This window comes from Cannabis sativa, chromosome 3 (assembly GCF_029168945.1).
Source record: "Cannabis sativa cultivar Pink pepper isolate KNU-18-1 chromosome 3, ASM2916894v1, whole genome shotgun sequence".
In the NCBI taxonomy this organism is placed as follows: Eukaryota; Viridiplantae; Streptophyta; class Magnoliopsida; order Rosales; family Cannabaceae; genus Cannabis; species Cannabis sativa.
In genome coordinates, this window is record NC_083603.1 from 37474006 (window position 1) to 37497601 (window position 23596).

The 23596-nt window shown below is 34.2% G+C and overlaps 4 pseudogenes; all 4 read right to left on the reverse strand.

The window, feature by feature from the left end:
• Positions 1-1952: 1952 nt before the first annotated feature.
• LOC133035723 (DNA-directed RNA polymerase subunit alpha-like) lies at positions 1953-3635 on the reverse strand (annotated as a pseudogene).
• A 7484-nt stretch (positions 3636-11119) lies between these two features.
• LOC133036054 (small ribosomal subunit protein uS3c-like) lies at positions 11120-15129 on the reverse strand (annotated as a pseudogene).
• Positions 15130-15153: 24 nt separating this feature from the next.
• On the reverse strand, positions 15154-20084 carry LOC133035724 (large ribosomal subunit protein uL2cz/uL2cy-like; annotated as a pseudogene).
• LOC133036055 (DNA-directed RNA polymerase subunit beta''-like) lies at positions 19548-22530 on the reverse strand (annotated as a pseudogene).
• Between the last annotated feature and the right edge of the window lie 1066 nt (positions 22531-23596).

The window sequence follows — 23596 nt, forward strand, 5'->3', positions numbered from 1 at the left end:
CTTCTTTGATTTTTTCTCGCCCAATCAAAACCCCTTCAATTCTCAAATTAAAAGTGAATAGAGTAAATCATACTTTCATACAATATCTTAATTGAATTAGATGTAATGATCAATAAATTCATCCGTTTAATTCAATATCTACATAATAGAAAAATTCTATCAATAATTTTTTCTATTTGAGAGTTGACGAACAATCAAAATTACTATTAGTCTTTATTAGTGTCAAATAGAAATGGGGCGTGGCCAAGTGGTAAGGCAACCGGTTTTGGTCCCGCTATTCGGAGGTTCGAATCCTTCCGTCCCAGAGTATATTCGTCTGCACACCCAACCCATTATGTGATGATATTATTACATACTTAAACCATACTTCACTCATATTATATCTTATATTTAGTATTATATACTATTTTTTTTTATCAGAATAAAGGTTAGTTTTTGAACAACCTTCTGTTTAAGAGTAGATTATTTTCAGAGTCTAATATTGAAAAAATGGAATTCTTAGTCTTAATTAGTCCTCTCTGAAAATGAAAATTGAGTTCAAATAACACGCAAATGCAAATGGAATACAATTCAATTCATTTTGGATCTCTAAATATTTTAAAATAGTAAATATTATAGGTATAATAGAATTTCATTCAGTAACAATTGTTTAGTCTATCTGATACATTCAGGATCCCATATTATTTCGATTCTGCTTTTTTCAATTAGTATAAAAAAAACCTAAAAAGAAATTGGATTTTTTTTATCTATATTAAAGTTACTTGACGATGCCAAAAATAACTTACTTTCTTCGTGTTATTTTCTTCTTTTTAATTTCAAAATAATTTTTGATTTGAGTTTATTTTTTCAACTCTTTTTTAACTATTTAAATTAAATTTGAAATAAAATCGTTTTAAATATATGTATTTGGATGTATTTGGAGTGAAATTGAATTCTTGCTGAAACTTCTTTATAAACTATATTTCATATAGAAAGAAAAATAAAGTATAGATTACATAGATTACTTAAGTACTAACCGAACCAATGATTATTCATAATTCTATAAATGGAATTAATTACATACAACTTTCAAACTAAAAGAATGTTATGGTAAAACTTCGTTTAAAACGATGTGGTAGAAAGCAACGTGCGACTTGAAGGACACGATCCGCTGTGGATTCTTACATCCACCATTTCATTTCCTATATATAGGAATTAAAGTGCTCTTGACTCGACATCTTTTGTTCTGTTCCACTAGAACCGGGGGTTGTGATGTAAACCATATCATCGATGATGGAGCTCGAGCAGAACGTATTGATTCGTTACTCGGAGGCAAGAATCTAAGGTTAGTATCAATTAATAAATTGGGACAACTTTGTAAGTAAATTTTCGATGGAGAAATCGAAAGAGTCCAATTCAAGCAAGTTTCAAATTCAAAAGTAAATTTTTTGGTGAATAGGTAAAACTCTTTTAATAAAATCAAAAGTGTATTACACAGGAATCAACCATTCGTATGATTCTTTGATAGAAAGAAATCCCTCAAAATGGTATGTTGCTGCTATTTTGAAATGATTCAAGATCACCGAAGTAATGTCTAAACCCAACGATTCAAGGCAAAGATAAAGGATCCCAGAACAAGGAAATACCGTTTTAATTGTCTCAACAACTAGAACTCGATTTAAATGAAGAATTAAAATAGATTTGAACGGAGACAGACAAAAGGAGGATTAGAGACCGCTCAATAAATAAACTGTTTAAAGGATTTCCTTTGCGAGTTATACAACTTGAGAACAATTGAAAAAGATTGAATTCTAACATCAGCATTGAAAAATAATTCTACTACAAAAAGAGTATCTTTATTAGTGACGACAACCGTCTTTTTGATTGGTACGGAGTAGCCCTTTGGTTGGGTATTGGAGCAACATTACCTATTGATAAATCCCTAACTTTAGGTCTTTTTTAAATCGATTCTATTTTTATTTATTATTATTATTTTTTTGAAATAAAATAAATAAATTACGACGTGTGTATCTAGGGAATAGTCGCTTCAAAGTGAATTTTCCCTAGATACGGTTAGTCAATTCTATTTTTGATATATTTCGAGTATATGACTGATGTTAAAGATTCAAAACTCATTAAAATTTATGCAAAATGCTTTTTTATTTCTAGAATGTCCAATATATGTTTTATATCTTCTATGCGAAAATCTTTAATTTTCAGAAGGTCTTCTTGAATGTTATTCAAAAGGTCTAATAATGTATGGATATTGGACCTTTTGAGACAATTATAGACCCTGGGGGCAATTCTAATTGGTCAATAAAAATATATTTCAATGCTATTTCTTTTTTTCGTTTTCCTTGGTTTAGCCACTCTACCATGAAAATCAAAAAGGGGTAAAGTGCCTTTGTGTTGATTGTTTTCTAAATGGAAGTTTTCTTCTTCTGCATGTAAAAAGGGAATCAATAAATCAATCAAATTTCTGGAGGCCTCATGAAGTGCTTCTTTAGGAGTTAAACTTCCATTTGTCCATATTTCGAGAAAAAGTATTTCTTGTTTTTCATTTCCATTAACATAAGAATGAATACTATGATTCGCATTTCGAACATGCATGAATATAGCATCTATAGGATAACTTCCGTTTTGAAAGTTATTTGGCGTTTTTATACGATATCCATGATTCCTCTCAATTTGTAATTCAATACACAAATTAATTGGTTCTGTTAGGTTAGCTATATGCTATGTATTATCAACAATTTCCACCGAAGATTGTAAGATGATATCTTGAGCAGTTACATATCCAGGACCCTTAACACAAATTGATGCCTCGCGCGTTCCATACAGATTACTTCTCAATACAATTTCTTTCAAATTCATTAAAATTTCATGTACGGATTCTTGAATACCTACTATGTTAGAATATTCATGGGGTATTTTATTGGATTTTGCGCGTGTGATACATGTTCCTTCTATTTCTCCAAGCAAAGCTCTTCGCATTACAATGCCTATTGTATCGGCTTGGCCTCTCATAAGTGGAGCCAGAATAAAGGGTCCATAATAAAGACTCTTACTGTCTGCTCTTGATTCAACACATTTCCACTGTAGTGGCCGAGTAGATACTATTACTTTCTCTTGACCCATAGTGATATTATTTGATCAAATCATTGAATTATTTATTTCTTTTGAAATATCTTCAATATTTATTTTTACACATGCCTTTTTTTAGGGGGCCTACAGCCATTATGTGGCATAGGGGTTACATCTCGTATGAAACGTAATAGTATACCACTTCTACGAATAGCCCTTAATGCCGCATCTCTTCCGAGACCCGGGCCTTTTATCATGACTTCTGCTTGTTGCATACCTTGATCTACTACTGTCCGAATAGCATTTCCTGCTACGGTTTGAGCGGCAAATGGTGTCCCTCTTCTTGTACCCTTGAATCCACAAGTACCGGCGGAGGACCAAGAAATTACCCGCCCCCGTACATCTGTAACAGTTACAATAGTATTGTTGAAACTTGCTTGAACATGAATAACTCCCTTTGGTATTCTACGTGCATTTTTACGTGAACCCGTATGTCTATTCTTACGTGAACCACTTCTTGGTATATCTTTTGCAATAATCATATCATCTCATAAATCTAAGCTAAGTCAGAGATATAGTGTAACGCCCTGACTCACAGGAACGCCACGTGTGTGTGTGCTTTTATAAACTTATTATTATTAATCTATAAATTTTAGAAAAGTGTGGTTTAGTTAAATATTTAATTAAATTCAATATAAAGACTTTCATTTTAAATAATGTCGTAATATAGGGATCCCCTGTTTATAAAATAAAATATTCTTTTACAATAAATTACATTTCCAAACTTAGAAAGGAATTTCGATCCTGCTTCCCAGAAGCCAAGACCCCAGGCTGATATGTACATTGCTGGAGACCTCTGACTCATGGCCGAACACAGCTTCCAACTTCCATACCTGCACCACGAAGCACCCGTGAGTCACAATGACTCAGCAAGAAAAGCTACTAATTAGACTTTATGGAAAGTGCAGGCAGATTTCATAATAATATAATATACATACCGGTAGGTCTTACATATGTCAATCTACATATACAAAATAACATAATGCTTATGTAAGCAAATTTAATACATAATAAAGAATATTTATAGCTATTCATAATCAACCATCTCAGTGGTTTATTAAGTACCTTAATTACACATCGTTATAAACACTCATTTTCAGTACCTCATAAATCACTCTAATTCATATGTTACAGTAACCACATAATCTCAGTGCTTAATAAAGCACTCAAATCTTACATCCCTACAACATGTATTTTTACCCCCGATAGTTACAGAGACTAATTTCATAAATAATATAACGTTCATTCAATCATACCATAACACAATAATTTAGTTACAATTCATCACATAATAACACGCTTGATCGTTCCACAACTTCATAACCACATAATTTAGGTACTTCATAAAGTACCCCTACCACTCGTTAGCCACGAGCTGTATATGTCACTATCGTTGTCGGATACAACAAACGATAAGTAAGAAACCTATCCGCGGTTTCAGGAGTAATTACTCATGATGGTAATAACCGTTTCTTTTACTCGATCATAATCGAGCCACACCGATAATAATCGTTTCATAATACTTCCCTCGATCATAATCGAGTCAAACGATAATAATCGTTTCATAATGTTTCCCTCGATCATAATCGAGTCAAACGATAATAATCGTTTCATAATACTTCCCTCGATCATAATCGAGTCAAAACCAATACATAACATTAACCTTGATTAAGATAAGATCGTAACAACATATACCGAAATTTCAACCTTAATCGATATTGTAATAATCGTAATATTAACCTTATACAGTATTTCATACGTTTCTTACCTCAGTCCAGAGATTAAGCGTGCATGCCAGCCTAAATGAATAAACAAAGCTTGACGATCCCTTGTCCTTAATCCTCCTAGGTTGAACTTGAATGAAAGAAACCTGCTAAAACCACAGAGAATTTGAAGAAAAATTCTTGATTTTGCTGAGCTCCTAGGTTGCTCGAAGGGAAGGAGAGGGAGAAGCAAGTATATGTGTGATTTTTTTTTCTTTTCTTTTTTTTTTTATTTTATCCTCATTCACTATATCTACATAATATAACCCCAATCAGCCTAGAAACCATTAAAACAAAATAAATAAAACTTGGGAAAAGACCATTTTACCCTCAACCAAAATCTCTTAAGCTTAACTCATAACCTAAGGGCATTTTGGTCATTTTCTAACTATTCCACAAAACCGACAACTTAAAATTTTAAACTAGTCTGGTATATTTCCAATTTAATTCATCTCTTATTGTCGTGACATTTCTGACCTCCCCGTCAAATCTCAAAATTGCCAGACCCGAAAAAACATTTTATTCAAATTATGGTATCTACGATACCCACATATTCTAATACAATCTTCGTAATTAATAAATTACGCTTTATTTATTCTTATCTCCCTAACCAACCCATAATTAGTTTAAGTAGGATTATAATCCTACTCTAATTCCCACATAATCACATATTTAATAAAATATGCCCAATTAACATATCAATATATTTTTCCGGGATATTACAACTATCCCCTCCTTATAGAAATTTCGTCCTCGAAATTTATTTAATCTACTCGGGACACCACCCCCGCAACTGGGACTGTAACTTCCAAATCACTTTTCAATCTTATTGTTCCTTCACAGTATCATAATAAGCGATATAGTCTTTTGTTCCGTAGCACTTTCTCTTTCTGTTCAAGAACCTGTATCAATTGTTCCTAATATAACAAGTCTGTTTAAAATTTAATATTCTTCTAACTCCGCATATGGATTGCTTCCACTTCGCATTTCTGAAACCTTAAAGCATATGTTATAAACTCCAGATAAAACAGATTAGCATAGCTCTTCCATCCAATATATAAGCAATACACAAACCTGAATCTTTAAACTGCATCAGTACTCTAATAACTGTTATTACATGAATACTCATTTAGAACCTTCCATTTAGTATCCTTATCGAACTAATATACCAATCTAGTTTATATCATAAAATTTTCCATCAAACAAAACCAAAAGCCCTTTGTTAAGCCGGTTCCAAACCTTTCCTCGTACTTCTAAAATTCGGAGTCACTCTACTGAGCCATTTTATTTCTTCCCAATAAACTGATCTATAAAATATTGTTAACAAGTTCTCTGATCACGATCTCAATTCTTATTCAGGTTATATTTCCAGTAACCTTTGGTAAGATCTTTTCGTTTTACAAACTTGTTCTAGACCTCTTCAGTTTAAGGTATTCACTACTAATTTACTCCTCAAAGTGGTAGAAAACCACACCGTTAAAGTTTCAATCATCTCCAAATGTCACCACTGCCTCCTATCTAACTTCTTCCAAAAAAACAGTATTTGAGGCTTTTGTTTTCTGTATAAACTTCACATTTTCACCATATAGATAATGTACCAACTTTCAGTGCAAAACTATTAATGCCAATTCAATATCATGATTAAAATACCATTGCTCATACTCCTTTAATGGTCTAGGTGATTTGGCAAAACTCTCCTAAACTATGTCAGAATACAATCTAATCCTTGTTTAGAAGTGTTACCCTAAATCACAAATTTCTCCTCTTTGACTGGCATTGTTAATATTGGTATCACAGTTAACCTTTGTTTCAATTCCTTGACTTAACTCCACTTAGAGTGTAAAACATTCCTCAAGAAATATTCCGTAGCATTCTGCTAATTCTAGAAAACCTCTATCCTCAGTTGTAAACTTAGATTGAGGTCAACGCTAAACTACTTTAATCCTTGTCGAGCTTTTCAAGGTACTATCTATATCCATTTCATGCTCTAAGAAACCTACTTAGAGTCAGAAAATTTGCATTTCCAGCAATTAGCATAAAGTTTAAGCTCCTAAAATATTAGCATACCATCCAAAATACCTCTCAAATTCCTTCTTTGAATTGGAGGGAATCAGAATATCCTTAATGATAACATTACAAAGTCATCAAGTACAAAAAAAAAAAAAAATTGCTTTGGAAATAGCATTCTCTTAAATCTTCAACTGGTAATAACCAGATCGAAGACCGACCTCAGAGAAGATGGTACTTCCCTAAAATTAATCATCACCATTTCTATTCTTGACAAAGGAATACTTACTCTTCATCATGAGTTTATTTAATTTTCAACGATCAAAACACTTTTGTAAAGTTTCACTCTTTCTCTTCATAAATAAAACTGACGTACTCCAGGGTGGGATACACAGTCCAACAATTTCAAGTCCAACATCCAGCATAACTGAACCTTCAACCATCTCAAATATCATTCGATACAAAGTTTAAGATACAACTCTGCCCAAGTACCAGATCTATTTCAAAGTCAATCTCCCACTTAATAGTAACTCCAATAATTCCCTTGGAAAGACATTCATAAATTCTCATACCACTGGAAGGTATTCTGGTTCCATAGGTATTCTTCATAATATATACCTTACTAATTAAGAAACTGATGCATCCATTCAACATTAAATCTCTTGCCTTAAATGCTGAAATTAATGAAATTCAAGACTCTTGAACCTTGCCCACGAACACGAATGAATCCTCACCTTCAGGTCCAAGAGTTACCATCTTTCTTTCACAATCGATAATTGCATTAAACTTTACAAACCAATCCATCCCTAATTCGTCCTCAGGATTCTCTAATCTTAGCTCAATGATTACAACCAAGCAGTCCCTTCTTCCCCCACAACTCTGGAAGGGATTTGAACCACTTGCTGTAGAATAACTAGTTCTACAGTAAAACTTTTCAATCTTCCAATCATCCTTCTTGAAATATAAGATTACATTGTACCAAAATCAATTAAAACTATTAACAAAGTATGGTCCATAGAAATTCAACTTATCACAATGGAAAAGACTAGCACCAGTCTCAGTCTAGGTCAAACAAATACCCAAACAAAATCTAAAATGTCATCACCCCTTTTTAATTCAGTCACGGCAACAGTAGGCAACTTCTTCAAAATGGCCTATAACCCCATACTAAAAAAAAAACATGCCCTCATATGGCATTCACTTTCCTAGTGTCTCTTACATCTCGACTTTACACTCTTTTAGCATAAGATGTTAAATTAACCACCTGAGTATAGAACTAGGATACCCCTAGTTACTAAACAACTATATCCACATTTAAAGCGATATACTTTTCCCACCTTCAACTAGATTAGGCTCTCTAGCGGCCTTAATAGTCGCTTCCTCAAAATAGAACCTTACCAATCAGTTCAGTTTAGTGTCATTCCCCATCACCACACTGCTCGGGATTAATCATGTATGTTTTACTACTTTACCACTCAGTTAATCCCTTACTTTATCATACATTCATTTTCACTCTGTGGTAGTAGAAGATTCATACTCATGCTACCAACTCCAAGCCTTGTAAGCTCACAATTATACTTACTAGATCGCCCCAGGTACATTTTCCAGTACACTCACGACCATTCCTTTCCATCATTAAAATCTTTCAAACTAGAATTAATGCTAATAAGCATTACCACATATGCATAAACATATTTAACAATTTTATCATAAGTTATGATGCTTCTTTAACAGCTTACACATTTCAATAAGCAAACACTTCAATCAATTAATAAATAATCCACTAATCAATTAACAATCAATACATACTAACCCATGAGTCGAACGAGTCTTCGCAGCCAATGTACATATCAAACCAGTCTTCAGGATCTTTAAACCTTGGTCGCTCTGATACCATGTTGTAACGCCCTGACTCACAGGAACGCCACGTGTGTGTGTGCTTTTATAAACTTATTATTATTAATCTATAAATTTTAGAAAAGTGTGGTTTAATTTAAATCTTTAATTAAATTCAATATATAGACTTTCATTTTAAATAATGTCGTAATATAGGGATCCCCTGTTTATAAAATAAAATATTCTTTTACAATAAATTACATTTCCAAACTTAGAAAGGAATTTCGATCCTGCTTCCCAGAAGCCAAGACCCCAGGCTGATATGTACATTGCTGGAGACCTCTGACTCATGGCCGAACACAGCTTCCAACTTCCATACCTGCACCACGAAGCACCCGTGAGTCATAATGACTCAGCAAGAAAAGCTACTAATTAGACTTTATGGAAAGTGCAGGCAGATTTCATAATAATATAATATACATACCGGTAGGTCTTACATATGTCAATCTACATATACAAAATAACATAATGCTTATGTAAGCAAATTTAATACATAATAAAGAATATTTATAGCTATTCATAATCAACCATCTCAGTGGTTTATTAAGTACCTTAATTACACATCGTTATAAACACTCATTTTCAGTACCTCATAAATCACTCTAATTCATATGTTACAGTAACCACATAATCTCAGTGCTTAATAAAGCACTCAAATCTTACATCCCTACAACATGTATTTTTACCCCCGATAGTTACAGAGAATAATTTCATAAATAATATAACGTTCATTCAATCATACCATAACACAATAATTTAGTTACAATTCATCACATAATAACACGCTTGATCGTTCCACAACTTCATAACCACATAATTTAGGTACTTCATAAAGTACCCCTACCACTCGTTAGCCACGAGCTGTATATGTCACTATCGTTGTCCGATACAACAAACGATAAGTAAGAAACCTTTCCGCGGTTTCAGGAGTAATTACTCATGACGGTAATAACCGTTTCTTTTACTCGATCATAATCGAGCCACAACGATAATAATCGTTTCATAATACTTCCCTCGATCATAATCGAGTCAAACGATAATAATCGTTTCATAATATTTCCCTCGATCATAATCGAGTCAAACGATAATAATTGTTTCATAATACTTCCCTCGATCATAATCGAGTCAAAACCAATACATAACATTAACCTTGATTAAGATAAGATCGTAACAACATATACCGAAATTTCAACCTTAATCGATATTGTAATAATCGTAATATTAACCTTATACAGTATTTCATACTTTTCTTACCTCAGTCCAGAGATTAAGCGTGCATGCCAGCCTAAATGAATAAACAAAGCTTGACGATCCCTTGTCCTTAATCCTCCTAGGTTGAACTTGAATGAAAGAAACCTGCTAAAACCACAGAGAATTTGAAGAAAAATTCTTGATTTTGCTCAGCTCCTAGGTTGCTCGAAGGGAAGGAGAGGGAGAAGCAAGTATATGTGTGATTTTTTTTCTTTTTTTTTTTTATTTTATCCTCATTCACTATATCTACATAATATAACCCCAATCAGCCTAGAAACCATTAAAACAAAATAAATAAAACTTGGGAAAAGACCATTTTACCCTCAACCAAATTCTCTTAAGCTTAACTCATAACCTAAGGGCATTTTGGTCATTTTCTAACTATTCCACAAAACCGACAACTTAAAATTTTAAACTAGTCTGGTATATTTCCAATTTAATTCATCTCTTATTGTCGTGACATTTCTGACCTCCCCGTCAAATCTCACAATTGCCAGACCCGAAAAAATATTTTATTCAAATTATGGTATCTACGATACCCACATATTCTAATACAATCTTCGTAATTAATAAATTACGCTTTATTTATTCTTATCTCCCTAACCAACCCATAATTAGTTTAAGTAGGATTATAATCCTACTCTAATTCCCACATAATCACATATTTAATAAAATATGCCCAATTAACATATCAATATATTTTTCCGGGATATTACATATAGAGATATATCCATTTCATGTCAAAACAGAGCCTTTAATTTATTATTTATTTCTATTATTTGAACAGTAGGGCCTTTCGATTTCTAGAATCCCCTCTCCTCTTTTTTCTAAAAATTATCCTTGTCTTTGTTTATGTCTTGGGTTGGAACAAATTACTATAATTCGTCCTCGCCTACGGATCAGTCGACATTTTTCACAAATTTTACGAACGGAGGCTCTGATTTTCATTATTTAAATGAACCTAAAGTATACCATGGGAAGTGGTTCAGAAATTAAACCTTCATGAACCTTTTTTGTTCTTTCACTTGAGGGATTAACTAATGTGGGAAGCGTAATATTTGAAAACCACCCTTTCTCTATTTCTTTTTTTTTTTCACAAATATGAAATAGGAAAGTTCTGTATATAATTTGGATATCAGAAAAGAAAGATTACCATATATAGCACAAAATTTCTCCGCCGATTCCTTCTAGTCGAGCCTCTCTGTCCGTCATTATACCCCGCGAAGTAGAAACAATTACAATCCCCATCCCGCCTAAAATTCTAGGGATTCCTTGATAGTTAGAATAGATTCGTAGACCAGGTCGACTGATACGTTTTAAATTTAAAACAGTTCTAGATGGCCCTTTCCTATTCCTTCTATGTCGTAGGGTTAAAACCAAAAAGTATTTGTTGTTCTCTTGATGTTTCCTCATGTTTTCAATAAAACCTTCTCGTAAAAGGATTTTAACAATATTTTCAGTGATATTAGTATATGGTATTCGAACTGTTCTTTTTTTATTCATGTCAGCATTTCGTATAGAGGTTAGTATATTAGCAATAGTGTCTTTACTCATAATAAATGAAGATTTTGGTTGTCCCCAAATTTGGATATAATCAACATGGTCTTTTTTTTTTCTTAATTAGAAAATTAAAGGCATATACATGAGACACAAACAATCTACTAAATCTACTAAATTAATTTCATTCAAATACTATAAAATAAAAACTGACTTTACGGTCTCATCTTATAATACTTCAGGTGCTAACGAAACTATTTTAGTGAAATTTAATTGTCTTAATTCTCGGGCAATTGCGCCAAAAATTCGAGTTCCTTTTGGATTTCCTTCTTTATCAATAACAACCGCAACATTGTCATCATATCGTATTATCATACCGTTGTCGCGTTTGAGTTCTTTACCAGTACGTACAATTACAACTCTGATTACTTCGGATCTTTCCAGCGGTGTATTTGGTATTGCTTCTTTGATTACAGCAATAATAACGTCACCAATATGAGCATATCATCGATTACTAGCCCCTATGATTCGAATACACATCAATTTTCTGGCTCCGCTGTTATCAGCTACATTCAATTGGGGTTGAGGTTGAATCATATCATTTTTGATCTGTTTTTTCAATGCAAAGGGCAAAGTAAAAAAAAAATGTTGTTTATTCAAAACAAAAAAAGAAACCTGCAATTGTTTTTTTTCATCCAAAAAGCTTTTTCTTTTGGTTCTACATCTCTATCCTGAAATAATGAATTGAGTTCGTATAGGCATTTTGGAAGCCGCTATTGAAATAGCCTTTCTGGCTATATTTTCGGCTACCCCACTCATTTCATAAAGGATTCTACCCGGTTTAACGACAGCTACCCAATATTCGGGAGATCCTTTTCCCGAACCCATACGTGTTTCTGTAGGTCTTACTGTAACTGGTTTGTCTGGAAATATACGTACCCATATTTTTCCGCCGCGGCGGGCGTTTCGTGTCATTGCTCGTCGCCCTGCTTCTATTTGTCTAGATGTGATCTAATCGGGTTCAAGTGCTTGAAGAGCATATCTACCGAAGCACATACGATTACCTCGATAAGATATTTCTTTCATTCTTCCTCTATGGTGTTTACAGAATCGGGTTCTTTTGGGGTTATAGTTGAGGGTTTTTTATTAATTCCATCTCTACTACAGAACCGGACATGAGAGTTTCTTCTCATCCAGCTCCTCGCGAAGGAAATGATTATAAAATATTATACATATATTTAATCAATAATATATTGATTAAATATATTGAAGCCTGAGAGTCTTTGATTTTGATAAGCTATTATCAATTTGGATATCTTTATTTGATATAGAAGTAAACATGTATTTGATTTCTATTTATAGAAAATTTTGTTTTCTTAAAAATAAAAAATTTCGCGGGCGAATATTTACTCTTTTAATTCAATTTTATAAGATTAGTTTATGCCATGACTTTTCAGAATAAATGAATTGGTTCCTGGTTCGTTCCGCCATCCTACCCAATGAATCATTATGATTCGTTTTCAATAGAATCTTATGCACTCACGGGTTCTGTCGTTCCCACCGTTTCCCGATTAATGGTTAGGTCTGAATTCTACAACGGAGCTCTTAAATGAAATTTGATCTTGAGTCAATCTTCTCAGTTTTTATTGACTCAGGGCTCGTGATTTTTTTGTTCTTATTTGTTCTTAATAAAACAATTTTGTTTAATTAGGGATCAATTCAGTATTAATGCTTTATTACATTTTCCTTTATGAAAATGAATCATAGACCTTACATATTGGAATTCTATATCATTGGTAGTTTTTTCTCTCTTTCTCTCATCTTTTCATTTATCCACACACTTTAACTTTTATTGTTTCACAACTCCTAATCAATCTTGTTTTTCTTTTTTTTTTTTATACAAAACAAATTTCAGTTGCTACAATGATATGACTAATATATCATATCTCGACTGGTTCTTTATATCAAGATAATGTGAAACGATGAGTTGGTTATTAATTCATACTTATGGGCTGGTCTATTTTTGTTTTTAAATCTAACCCTAAAAAAACCAACGAGTCACGCACTAAGCATAGCAATTATATTAAATCAACTGATTAATAGAATTTTTATTCAACCTTATAGAATTATTTATTTTTGTTTTGATTTAATAGAAAAAAGTGTTTTTTCTTTTTTGTTTTTGGTATATTACCTGATCGATCTAAAGATAAGTCAAGTAAAGGATTATTAGTCCTCATCGACAAATATCCAAATTTTGATACCTAATACCCCATAGATAGTTCCAACTGTATAGGAACAGTAATCAATTTTAGCTCGAATGGTTTGTAGGGGTACCCTACCTTCTCGGATCCATTCGACACGTGCAATTTCTTTTCCGTCGATACGCCCTGCAATTTGTATTTGAATTCCTTTTGTAGCTGCCTGTTCAGTTAATTCAATAGCCTTTTTCATTGCTTTGCGAAATGAAACTCTATTTTTTAATTGTCCGGCTATAAATTCTGCTAGAATATTAGGGTGTCCATAAGGATTTGCTATTCTTGTAATAGCAATGTTAAGTTTCCGGTTCATCGAATGTAGTTCTTTTTTTACATTCATCTGTAATTCTTCCATTTTTTGGGGGCTATTAATAATTTTGGGAATCCCATATAGATTATGACTTGAATCAAGTTGATTTTTTTTGAATCTCTATCCATGCAATCCCCTCGACAATAGAAGATATTTTCATATTTTTTTTGTACATAATTCTTGATACGATTTCGTATTTTTTGATCTTCTTGTAGATCCTTAGAATAATTTTTTGGTTGTGCAAACCAAAGAGAACGATGAGCTTGGGTTGCACCAAGTCTGAAACCAAGTCGATTTATTTTTTGTCCCACAATCCCCGCTAGTATTACTATACATATAATGTATACATATACTGGCCTTATGAATATTAAATCTTATATAAATATAAAAAATATATCATATTCATATAATATATTAATATAAATTTTCTTTTTCTACGTCTAAGTCTTTCAGTATAATAGTTATATGACAAGTGTGTCTTTTTATTGGATAGCCCCGTCCCCGAGCTTGCAGTTTTAATTTTTTCCCAGTGTTGCCTTCGTTGACCTCAGCTTTACTAATAATTAAATTAGCTTCGTTGAAGCGCATATTATGAGTGGCGTTTGCTGCCGCGGAATAAACCAATTTTAAAATTGGATAACATGCTCGATATGGCATTAGTTCTAGTATCATAAGTGTTTCCACATAGGAACGTCCACGAATCTGATCAATAACTCTTCGCGCTTTGTGCGCAGACATAGATATATATTGTCCTATAACATATACTTCTGTAGATCAGTTTTTCCTTTTCTTCTTTATCATAAGGTTCACTCCTCACTAATGAACGATAAGCATCTATATTTCATTTTATTATTATTATTTATTAACTAAATATTAACTAACGACGAGATCTATTATCATTTTTTGCATGTCCCCGAAAATTTAGAGTGGGTGCGAATTCTCCCAATTTATGGCCTACCATACGATCTGTTATATAAATGGGCAAATGTTCTTTTCCATTATGAACAACAATAGTATGCCCGATCATTGTAGGTATAATGGTAGACGCTCGGGACCAAGTTACTATTATTTCTTTTTCCGCTTTTGTGTTAAGCATATTCATTTTTCTTAATAAATGATTGGCTACAAAAGGATTTTTTTTTAGTGAACGTGCCACAATTAATTACTCCTATTTTTTTATATTATAAAGACGAAGAAACAAATTCTATTTTCTCTCCTATTTACTACGGCGACGAAGAATCAAATTATCGCTATATTTATTCCTTTTTCTACTTCTTCTGCCAAGTGCACGATAACCCCAAGGGGTTAAGCGTTTTTTTCTACCAATTGGGGCCCTCCCTTCACAACCCCCATGGGGATGGTCTACAGGACGCTTACCTAGCCAACGTTTAGATCCGGCTCTACCCAAACTTTTCTGGTTCACCACAACATTCCCCACTTGTTTGACTGTTGCTGAGCAGTTTTTGGGTATCAAACGGACCTCCCCAGAAGGTAATTTTAATGTGGCCGATTTCCCCTCTTTTGCAATCAGTTTCGCTACAGCACCTGCTGCTCTAGCTATGTAACACCCTAACTAACATAGGCGTATTACGTGATTTTTAAACATGCTGTGCAGCTCGTTGCTAATCAACGAGGTTTATGGAAAACGTGATTAATTAAAATTTTTGCTTTTTAATTAAACTTATAAAATAATATTACAAAAGACTCAGGATCCCGATTACAAAATCATTTACAAAAAGATTTAACTGTTTATACAAAATAATTGTCGCCTAGCGACTAGTTACAAAATCAGCCTCGCTGTCCCGATGATCGTACGCTCCACGCCTAACCGCCCCGACATGTACAACCTTCATAAGCTCGCTCACGGTCCATCAGCTCTAGCCTTGCCTTTACCTACACATAAACGTAGAACTGTGAGTCGACAGACTCAATAAGAAAAGCATAATAATACTCATACATAAATCCCGGTCATGATCAGACGCCCATACCCCTGATCATAACCCTAACTGCCGTGTCTAACACGATATAGAGTCCCACTACTGCCGTGTCCAACACGGTACTGAGTCACTACTACCGTGTCCAACACGGTACTGAGTTCTGAACGTTCATAGGGGCGGTACTATTGACACGTAACAGCCTGATCGGTCGAACCAGTCATACTCCGGCTGCTGGTCATACTCCAGCCTGTACCGACGTGTTACTATATCCACCTGATCGGTCGAACCGGTCATACTCCGACTGCTGGTCATACTCCAGCCTGTACCGACGGGATACGTCAATAGTACGGAACCACCAACCAAGTGTCAGCCTGATCGGTCGAACCGGTCATACTCCGCCTTGGTCATACTCCGGCTGTCGTACCGACGTGACGGGGTTGGATGGTTCGAAGCCAACATACAGAACTAATGTAATCTAACAGGCTTCCTACATGCACGCTAAACATGTAATCTACATATGCATCTTTGTTATACTAATCTTACCTAGATTCCGAATTCGGGTGTGCTTGGTCAACTGTTGGAACTTTAAGCCGCGGCGGATTACAGGCTCCTAAACCATAAAAATCACAACACTATAAGTGACATGCTAAATCACTTCCCGGGGACTTAAACTAGGAACTAAAAGTTTCCCTATCGATAAAAAGCATGGCAATACCCCCTAAAACATAAAATCGAGAAAATCTAGGGTTTCAGAATTTTCCCCAACCGGTAGACCGGTTCTGCAACCGGAATTCCGGTTCTACAACTGGAATTCCGGTTCTGGGAAAATTCAGAACCCCATCCGGCATTCTGGATGCACAACCGGAATTCCGGTTCCTCGCAGGCAGCAAACTCAAAAATTCATAACTTGCTCAAATCAACCCCAAATCACATGAAACCTTCCAGACCTGTTCTATATAACCCCTAGAACATTTCTAAAGCTTCAAAACCACCCAGAAAGCACAATAGCAAAAATCACCATTAAAGCTCAAGCTTTGAGTTCTAAACTCAAACTTGAGCAAACCTAGCTAACATGCAATCAAACCAGCTTGAATCTACTTAAACATGCTTAAAATAGCTTCTGAAATCAATAACAAACATCAACAACATCACAGCAACAGATTCAATCATTTCTCTTTGAAAACCATATTTTTGAGCTAAAAATTCCAAACTTGAGCAAAGCAATTAACATTCATTACTAACAACCTAAATAACTTCAAATTAACATGCTTAAATCTCAGAAACAACAACAAGATCACAGCAGCAACAATCTCAAAATTTCATGCATGCATCAACTATTTTCATCATAAATTTCAAGAAAACAAGGTAAGAAACTAAACAAATAAATACCTCAATGAGAATCACTTTGATCTTGCTAAAACCACTTGAATCAACCAAGAAAAACCCAGCCCTTTGCACAGCCACAACCAGCCGAGAGAGAGAGAGAGGAAAAGAGAGAGAAAAGCTTTTCCTATTTTTTCTATTTTTAAACTTTGTAATTTTTTGAATGAAATGAAAATAATAGTCATTACCCCCCATATAATCATCCAACAAATAAATAAAATAAACACTTAATTTTTCAATTAATATACTCACTAGAAGACAAAATACTAATGGGGCAAAAAGACCATTTTACCCCTCCACACTAAAACCACATAAATCACACTAAAGGGGTATTTTTGGGAAATTCTAAATTCCCGGCCATTCCTGACATTCCCAATGTCTAATAAACCGTCCCAAACTACTAACATACTAAGTTGTGATTTCTACTGAGCCAAACACCGAGTTCCAAAATACCGGGCACCGGAAATGCAAAATATGAAAACTACTCAATGACATAGCAATGCATTTCAGAATTCAATAATAACAGTATAATAAATTATTTAAATAGCTATAAATAACTTTTCATAATTAATCATAATCAACTGCTAATTTCCAAATTAAACTAAGCGGTCTTTACAAGCTAATTGTCCACCCTTTCCAAGTGTGATTTCTATGTTTTGTATGGCCGTGCCTAAGGGTATATCGGTTGAAGTAGATTCTTCTTTTTGATCAATCAAAACCCCTTCCCAAACTGTACAAGCTTCTTCCAAAGCATACGGTTTTATGGATGTAGATGATGATATCTATACAGATGGATCTTCTATCTATCGTATAATTCTTATATATACGATATAATGAAGTACCACATGAGTGGATATATAGGAATCAAAATTTGCCGAATCAATCATGTTACGATCTTCTACATCCTAGGTCTTCCCGTTCCTTCATCTGGCTTATGTTCGTCATGTAGCATTCAGACCGAATGACTCTATGAAATTACGTCGATACTTCCACAAATTACGGGTAACGTAGGAGACATCTCTATTTTTCCCCCGGGGAATCCTCAGAATTACCACTGCTTAGCTTTCAATTCGCCTCTGACCATCAAATGAAATGTGAATAACCCGTCCTCCTCTCTTTGAAACAAGGGGCGCTTCTGGTTGGTTCTGTCGGTGCTTGAAACAATTTTGTCTTCTCCATATTACTATATCTCTAGAGTCAATAATTTTATATGAGGAAATACTGAACTCAATCACTTGCTGCCGTTACTCTTAAGTTTTCTGTTGAGGTCTATCCTGTAGAGGTACTCAAATTGGATCACTGATCGATTTCTAGGTTTCGTCGTAAACCTAATTAGTTACTTCCAATTACGCAAATCAATAGTTCAAACCGCACTCAAAGGTAGGGCATTTCCCATTTTTATAGGAACTTCTGTACCAGAAACAATTGTATCTCCAATTAGAGCCCCTCTGGGATGTAAAATATATCTTTTCTCACCACCCCCATAGTGTATGAGACCAATGTATGCATTTCGATTAGGGTCGTATTCTATAGTTACGATTTTACCATATATGTCTTTGTCATTCTATCGAAAATCTATTTTACGCTATAGGCGCTTATGACCTCCCCCTCTATGCCCTGCGGTAATGATTCCTCTGGCATTACGACCTTTACCACAACGATGCTGTCCATAGATCAAATTATTACGTGGATTGGATTTCACTTGCCTGTCTACGGCTCCTTTGCGTGTGCTCGGGGTAGAAGTTTTGTATAAATGTATCGCCATGCTATTAAGTATTTTGATTTAAGTTCTTTTCGTTATAAGAGGTGGAATAGAATAACCCGGTTGAAGCGTAATGATCATACGTTTGTAATGCATTGTATGTCCCATAATAGGTCCCATTCTTCTACGCTTTCCCGGTAGTCGATGACTATTCATAGCTATTACCTTGACACCAAAGAAGAGTTCGACCCAATGCTTTATTTCTGTCCTAGTTGATCTTGATTCGACATTAGAAGTATATTGATTTTTCAGCAATAACCGAATACTTTTGTCTGTAACTACAAAATATTTGATTCCATCCATAAATTTTATTCCCTATGAGTTCTAGTCTCAATAAGACTGTTAGGTCTTACTGTTCATATGTTATGATATGAATATACCACACCAATTCGTTTTGTATGGATGATGAGATTCCATTGATACAGAGCCAATTCCAATAGACTTATTGGAGGGTCCCATCGGCGTGCATCCAGTAGGAATTGAACCTACGAATTCGCCAATTATGAGTTCGGCGCTTTAACTATTCAGCCATGGATGCTTAGCGGGGATCCTCGTACATGGTGAATAACCAAATTCCAATTGAAATGAAATCTTTAGGGTAAATCAATGCAATTTAGGAGGACTTAATCTTAATGAAAGGACATCAATTCAAATCCTGGATTTTCGAATTGAGAGAGATATTGAGAGAGATCAAGAATTCTCACTATTTCTTAGATTCATGGACCCAATTGAATTCAGTGATATCTTTCATTCACATCTTTTTCCATCAAGAACGTTTTATAAAACTCTTGGACTCCCGAATTTGGAGTATCCTAATTTCACACAATTCACATTTACAGGGTTCAACGAGCAATCGATATTTCACGATCAAGGGTGTAGTACTATTTGTAGTAGCGGTCCTTATATATCGTATTAACAATCGAAAGATCCAGTTGGTAAGAACATTACAATTCTTACATGTAAATCTCAATTTTTCATATATAAATGTAACTAATGTATCTCCTTCGGAAAGTTTTTCTCCATAATGGCCATGAACAGTTGCTCCTGGAGTGGCTAAATAGGGCTTCGCCAATATTATTACTACAGAGTCGATTTGAACAATTATAACTTGACCCGATTTTAGGTGCGGTCCATGTTTGACTATACATACATTTTCACAAAAAAACCGCCCAAGGCTAATTATTGGGGATTTTTTTTGATAATAATTATTATCATAATTATTATGAAAAAAATGTCAATTCAAGTTGAATGGATTCAAACGAGTGTTACTGCATGGATCGGAATTATAAACTATTCCATTTTCGTCCATTAAATAATATTGAAGTACTTGAAAAGGCTGTGTGAAATTGTCAAGTTGCAAATATTTAGTTACCGAGATCTGATTATGAGTTTTCAAAAGGTAATAAAAGTTCTCAATTTGAGAGGATGTTCCTAAAGGGCCTAACGAATTCCTAATTGGAATTAGAGGATCTACTTTAATTGATTCTTTTATCCCATTGGAATATTGTACATCCTTGAATGGACTCATTTGAAAACAATTAGATGATGACAAAATTATCAAAGATTGAGATTCCTTACTTCTATTCAACAACGTATGAATAGTTCCTTGATTTTGTCTAAGTGATTGTTGAATCTTTTCCTTGGAATAAATAGAATAAAATGGATTGGTACAATCTGACCTATTATCAGAGATCAATCCTGAACCTAACGGATCATTTCTTTTTCTGATATAACAAATATTGGATTTGGCTAAGTTGATTCTTAGGAAATCGCGAATCAGACCAGTTGTACTTCAACAAAGTAAACGCGGGCTTCTTCGCTAGAAGAACTTTTGTTGTCTTGATCCCAGTTCAACATTAAACAAGTCCGAACTAATTGAATACTAGTTCCAGAAATTCCCAAAATGGGTTTGCCATTTCCATAAAGAATATAATTTACAACTCTAACTTCTAGATTATCCTTTTCCTGCAACAAATCCTGTGGAAAAAGTGTTTCTAAATTTATACCGTCCGCTATTTCATATATGATTACGGGTCGAACCAAAACAAAATATTTTTTCTTGGTAGGTGTGATCCATTGGACATAGATCCAATTTTTCAATTTTTTGGATTCCTTAATTTTTTTTTCCCCTTCCCGGTGGTATCAAGATGCCACTGTGGCGAAATATCTTATCCATCTCTATAGGAAACTGGATCTCCCCAGAAAAGATTTTAAGTTCAATCCTTTTTTTTCTCCACTCGGACCAATCCGCCTACTCGGCTTCTTGTATTTAAAGTGATTTGTGTATTTATTCCAATAATACTATTGTTTCGTACCATTATGGAAGAAGATTCGGGTAAAATATGCACTTCCTCGGGAATGAAAAAAAATCAATTTACTTTCGTTTGTTATTTTGGCTTAAGTTCTTTGATTCCTACATACTCAATTAAATCCTCTTTTTTGAAGATTGAATGCAAACCTATAGCCCCATATTTAGTAATTCCGGAACTCTTTCTTCTGTATTGAGGATCATCAAAATAAGCAAGAATAGTATTTTTCCGAAAAACACCATTTATCGGTATTTCAATCGAAATACTGGAACGGAGCATTAGTTCGTTCTCTCGTTCTTGAATCCATTGGAATGGAATGATGAATCTATTTCTTCTCCTCTTTGCCAATAAAAATAAATCATAATTTTTATGGAGAATAGAGGGGAATATTAAATTCCAATGATCCCTATCTATAATTCGATTAAATTCTGAATAATCAGGAATAGTGCTTTCTGGTAAATTTTATCATCAATCCAATCACTGTTCACCTTTTTTCTTTTTCTTATCAATGAATAGGTCTCTTTACTTGTATGACTTAAATGTCTCGTATTTATCGAAAAAGAGATTCGATTGATGGGATTTGGTATGATACTTATGAAATCGATGATATCGATGAGATTGATATTCAAATATTTCTTCTTAGAGCGTATTGATTTGACCCCATAAGTGGGACCGCCAGCCCATAGCATGGTGCCGCCAGAAGCAGAACCTTGTATTTCTTCTAGAGAATCTCCTAATTGTTCCCGAGCAACTAGAAAGAGATTCTTTAACCAGAAAGAATTCAGTTCAGATGTAGGATACCTATCCAGAAGTTTTCGCAACTCAATCATGTATGATGGAATCATCAAAGATTTGACCCTTTCGAACTCTGTCTGTAACTCACTATAGGCTCGAGAAACAAAAAGAAGATGTGTACGAACGAGATATCCAGCAACAAGAAGAAGGAAAAGGATTGAATAAAGGAACTCCCGAACCCGAACATTTGGCGATCTCAGATGTGTCGATATCAATGGTGACTCATTATTTCGATGAATCATTTCTTTGGATAGAAGAAGATTATGTAAACACTTACTCGAAATCTCACTTATCAGATTCCATTGTGGAAGACAGAATTTTTTCTGAAGAATTCGCCATGATATATCTAATCCATGCATAATATCATGAAAAATGGATACAAATTTTGGGCTGCTACTTAGTATCAGCAATAGGTCTGAAAAAGTATCTAAAAATATCAAATTTAGATATTTGTATCCTGTCGAAGTAAGGAACCATGGCATATATGTTTGGAATATATTCCATTTTGAGAGAGTTGAAAAAGCACTATCTCGTTGAAAGGTTCTTTACATCTGCCCTTTCTCAAGGCATTTCTTTAGACAAAGACCCCGTTTTTTCCTCTTTTCGGATGGTAAATATTTCTCAGAACATGGAGTGTGAATCAAACCCATGTTTGAATTGAAATTGAGATACTGATGCAAGTTCTTCTCTTCTGAATATGACAGATTAATATCTGAAAGAGGTTGACAATAAGTTCTTTCAAAATTGACTATTTGTCCCCCTGTTAGAAGTATTCCAGAAATGTCTGCGATCGAGTAAATAGCTCTACGAACGAATGGATCAGATCGAATTTGAAAATGGAAAGATTTGTACAAGTTATACCTTTCGTCACCATTTTGTGGAAAATCGTTACGTATGAATATGTTAGACACCTGTAACTCGATTGGTGAAATAGTATCTCTCTCCAAAAAAGCATATTTTTTTTTACCGCCGTGCAAAGAAAATATTTTGTTGCGAATGAACAAGATATTGAGGAATTGTCCATACGTAAAATCATAATTATTGATACGGGCCTTTTCCACATAAAAAGGGAATCCTTTGTTACAATAGAAGCAGAAGTGATGTGGATTATTCAAGAATCGACGTCGATTTGCTTTATAAAAAGAAGATATCAATGAGCTTCTATGAAATGGTTTCACGGGATTCAGCCAATTGTCTTGATCGTGGGATATCATTGAGAAATAGGAATCTGTGTTATTAAAAGATTTCCTGCGATTATTTCTAGTATGGAATGAGTCAATCATCCACTTTGGTATCTTATTGAACAAA